Consider the following 5,130-nt stretch of genomic DNA (forward strand, 5'->3'; position numbering starts at 1 on the left):
TTTTCTTGCTCACACTCCATGGCCATCATGAGTTGGCTGTGAGATTCTCTTCTTCATTGATACCTAGGGACCCAGATTGAAGGAGCAGCCACCATTTGAAACATTGTTAGTTACAATGACAGAAGAAAGGAAGCTTCTGAAGGTCTTGAACAGGGATATTAAGTTCTATTAGTTAGCAAAGACCTTTTACCTCCACTCAAAATTGTTTGACCAGAACTAGCCACAGGCCCCCTGTTCTCCCCTGGCACCACATATAAGGAGTCTGGGAACTTCCTCAGTGGTAAAGAGTAAGAAATATTTGGCTAACAGTGCTAAGAATGATTTTTTATATATCATATTTTATTGTATTTTTTATATATAATATTTTATTTCCCTAATTTTGAGCTTTTGTAATTTAGATAACAAAAAGGAATTTTTGTTTATCATCTTTTTTGAAAAATTAATTTACAAAACATAATTACCTTCACAATAGGTAATTGTGATGAGAAACTGGTGCTTGGTGGAATTAAATATTTGAATAAGATCAAATGAGATTATCAAAGGTGGAAATGGAAAGAGAATCCCATCTCTGTGCCATTGATACTGGATGAAACTTACTTGTTTCATATTTGTAGAGGTAAATTACATGTAGGGAATGCAATATTCATTTAAAAGTAAAATCATTTCAAGTTTAATTGGGTCCAAGAACATGATTTAAACATTCTGTGTTAATGTTTTAGCAATCATTCTGGTGAGACAGAAGAGACATCTGGGCTAGCAATTCAGGATAGAGCAGCCTAAATCACAGAAAAATACATGCTATTGTCCTAGGTCAGGCAATAGGAGCTCAGCTGAATGAAGGAGTAGAGTGCTATATCTACTTAACATTTTTTTATGCATATATTTTTTATTAAATGATAGAAAACATGAAAGGCTTCACAAATTTGCATGTCATCTTTGCTCAATGGCCATGTTAATCTTCTCTGTATTATTCTGATTTTAGTATATGTCTTGCCAAAGTGAGCTCCCACTTGATTCTTTTAGATGTTGTGCAGTGATTTGTCCTGTCAAGGCAACCTCTGGTGAATTCTCCTTGTAATATATTTAACTATGATTTAGAGATTGAAAAACTAGAAGTCTAGGGTGGGGTGGTGTTTGCCAGGAATCCCAACTCAGCAGGTTGTGGTAGGAGGATCACAAGATTGTAAGTTTGAGGCCAGCCTCAGCAATTTAGGGAGAATCTAGTATGTTACTGAGACCGTGTCTCAAAATAAAAAATAAAAAAGGCTGGGGGTTAGCTCAGTAGTTAAGTGCCTCTGGGTTCAATCCCCACTACCAAAAAAAAAAAAAAGATATATATATATCACGAAGTATGTAAAAGAAGTAAACTGCTGGCTTTATTTTTCCTCACCCCAATCTCCCTGATGCTGGGGATGAAACCCAGGGGCTTACATCCCAAGTCCTAAGCAAGTGCTCTACCACTGAGCAGGTCCCCCTGGTTTTAATCAACTGTGGTAGGATATGGAATGGTATGTTTTCCAATGTAATTCTGAGGACTATACCAGTATCAAAGATATTCTAAAGACAGTCCCACTGACTTTGTTTATTGTATGACTATGGATTATGGTCCATTATAGTAAAATGATGTAGAAAAGCCTCAATGTTCTCAGATGCTGGTCATGCAGTTTGCAAGAACTTAAAAAGAAGGTCAAAACTCCAGGGACTATCTATCTCTCACCCTGCACAAAACTCAACTCAAAATGGATCAAGGACTAGACATTAGACCAGAGACCCTGCACCTATTAGAAGAAAAAGTAGGCCCCGACCCAAATCTCTAACATGTTGGCTTAGGAATTGAATTTCCTCAACATGACTCTTAAAGCACAAGAAGTAAAATAAAGAATTAATAAATGGGATGGTATCAAATTTAAAAGCTTCTTTACAGCAAAGGAAACAATCAAGAACGTGAAGAGAGAGCCTACAGAATGGGAGAAAAATCTTTGCTACCTGCACAACAGATAGAATATTAATCTCCAGTATATACAAATAACTCAAAACAACTTTAACACCAAAAGCAAAACAAATAACCCAATAAATAAATGGGCTAAAGAACTGAATAGACACTTCACAGAAGTATAATCAGTCAACAAATACGTGGAAACACATTCAACATTTCTAGCAATTAGAGAAATGCAAAGTAAAACCGCACTGAGATTTCATCTTATTCCAGTCAGACGGCGATTTTCTTTTTTAAAAAAAAATATTTTTATTTTTTATAATTTATTTTATTTATTTTATTAGTTCTAATCAGTTATATATGACAGCAGAAAGTTCTTCAATTTGTTGTACACAAAAGGAGCAGAATTTTTTTACTTCTCTGGTTGTATATGAAGTAGAGTCACACCATTCGTACAATCATACATGTATTTAGGGTAATTATGTCCATCTCATTCCACCATCTTTCCTGCCCCCATGCTCCCTACCCCCCTGCAATTTTCAAGAACACAAATAATGATAAACATTGGCAAGGATGTGGGGGAAAAGGTATACTCATACATTGCTGGTGGGACTGCAACTTGATGCAAACACTCTGGAAATCAGTATGGAGATTCCTCAGAAAACTTGGAATGGAACACCATTTGATCCAGTTATCCCTCTCTGTGATATATACCTAAAGGACTTAAAATCAGCATACTACAGTGACACAGCCACATCAATTCTTATAGCAGCTCAATTCACAATAGCTAAACTATGGAACTAACCTTCAACAGCCCTTCAACACATGAATGGATAAAGAAATATGGTATATATACATACTGGAATATTACTCAGCCATAATGAAGAATGAAATTATGCCATTTGCAGTTAAATGGATGGAACTGGAGACTATCTTATTAAGTGAAATAAGCCAATCCCCCAAAACCAAAGAACAATTCTCTCTGATATGTGGATGATAACACACAATAAAGGGCAGGGGAGTGGTAAGGGAAGAATAGAAGTACTTTGGATTGGACAAAGGGGAATGAAGGAAAGGGAGGGGGAATGGGAATAGAAAAGACAGTAGAATGAATCAGACATAACTTTCCTATGTTCATATATGAATACATGATCAGTGTAACTCCACATCATGTACAACCATAAGAATGGGAAGTTATATTCCACATATGTATAATATGTCAAAATACATTCTACTATAATGCATAACTAAAAATAACAAATAAAAAATTAAGGAAAAAAACCCTTCATGGATAGTTCAGAATATTTTATACTTCCAAGAGTAAAATTTCCCATATCAACAGTTCCTTATTGCCCCCAATTTTACCTTCGTGAAAGCAAAGTCCTTCATTATCTGCACCAAGATCCAAATGTCTGAAATATTGCAATACATGATACTCATCAATGATGAGCAGATTAAAAAAAATAACTTTTTTTCGTGTGTGTGTGCGCTGGGGATCAAACCCAGGGCTTTGTGCATGCAAGGCAAGCACTATACCTCAGCACCCCCCCCAATAACTTGATTGTAATTTAGTTACCAAAATGTTCCATCAAAAGACAAGGTCATCACCAAGGATATGTACTAGAAAGTTCACAGTAGCACTGCTTATAATAGCTTCAAAGTGGAAACTACCTCAACATTCATCAGAAGAATAAATTCATAAATTAGGTATAATTACAGAATGGAATAAAATGAATTATCCATAACTATGTGCAATAATATGGAAAACCCACAAGCATAATGTTGGATCAAAGAAGCCAAACATAAAATAATGCATATTTATGCAATGATTTTATATTTATCAAGTGTAAGGATAGTTAGAACTATGTTATTCAAAGTCAGCATAGAGACTGCCCTTGGGAGGAAGCCTTGACAGGAAGGCAGTATGATGGGGTTCCTAGGATTACTAATGTTCTATTTCTTGACCTGGATTCTGGATACAAAGATATGTTCTGGTTGTGAACATTACTTGAGCAGTAATGTTCTTAGGATATATGCACTTGTCTATATGCATATCATATTGCAATTAGAAGTTGAAAAAGAAAGAAAATTCCAGAAAATTCATGAAAAATGACTCTCAACCCAACACAATCCTCAAGGTTGTTACTATAATTTGAGAGTCATCAATACAAGCATCAGTCTCTAAAGAGGTTATTAAATGCACTGGATTCTGAATAGTTGTCCCTGGCCCTGGATAACTAAAAAAAATGTCAAAATGAGTTAATCATTTGCCTTTAAGCTTTCTACTCGCTCTGCTTTTCTCACCTTCAGTGCTATCACGGGAGTCTGTCATCCTCTACCTAAATCTCATCTACCATAATCTCTGTCAGTCTCTCAATGGCCCATTCTACCTATTCTCTGTACATTAACCAAGGTGATTTAAAGCCTAAACCACATCCTTGAACTCCTCTGTTTCAAATGCCCAAGTAGAGGTTCATTAAATATAAAATGTAAGGCCTCCGTCTCCTTCACCTATTTATTTCTTAATTTATTTCTTATGGTAGTTCTTTCCCTCCCTCAAGGTATTGTATACTAGAGCCACACTGGTCTTCTCCCTGTTCTTCCAAAATGCCAAGTTGTTCCTTAGGACCTTTGTTCTTCTGTCCCCTCTGTCCAGAACAGTCATCCCTTCACTAGTTTCAACGACCAATTCCCTTCTCAGTCTGAGACTTAACTTAGATACCATTCTATAAACTACTCTTGTAACCACCCTTTCTGAAGTCTACCCCTCTTTATTCTTCATATCTCTTCTGTTTCCTCCTTGGATAGGATTTATCTTTAAAAAAATTTTTTTTTAGTTATAAATGGAAACTTTATTTTGTTTGTTTATTTGTTTATTTAAACACAAGTATTGTGACTATGAGTTGTCGAAGCAGCTATGAGGAAAGAATCTGTGAATTATTCAGGAAAAAAGAGGTTTTCTGATTTGAAATAATAAGCATCTCTTTGGCAATAATGGAAAGAAAAAAAAGGAAGGGAGGAAAAAAGCAAGAAAGGAAATGAGGGAGGAAGCAGAGATCGATTACTAGAAAGAAGAGGAAAAATGGGAAAATGATAAGGTGGTCCAGTGGGGGGGGTGGAAGAGAGAGAGAGAGAGAGAATAATAATAATAATAATAATAATAATAATAATAATAATAGAAATAGACAAAAACA

At 35.5% G+C, this 5,130-nt stretch overlaps 1 non-coding gene across 1 annotated transcript; it reads right to left on the reverse strand.

Annotated features, from left to right (window-relative positions):
* Positions 1 to 899: 899 nt before the first annotated feature.
* Positions 900 to 1,003, reverse strand: LOC120892637 (U6 spliceosomal RNA). Its single transcript, XR_005737424.2, has one exon. It is a non-coding gene; the product is annotated as a U6 spliceosomal RNA (small nuclear RNA).
* Positions 1,004 to 5,130: the final 4,127 nt, after the last annotated feature.

Source organism: Ictidomys tridecemlineatus, chromosome 9, assembly GCF_052094955.1.
Source record: "Ictidomys tridecemlineatus isolate mIctTri1 chromosome 9, mIctTri1.hap1, whole genome shotgun sequence".
Lineage (NCBI taxonomy): Eukaryota > Metazoa > Chordata > Mammalia > Rodentia > Sciuridae > Ictidomys > Ictidomys tridecemlineatus.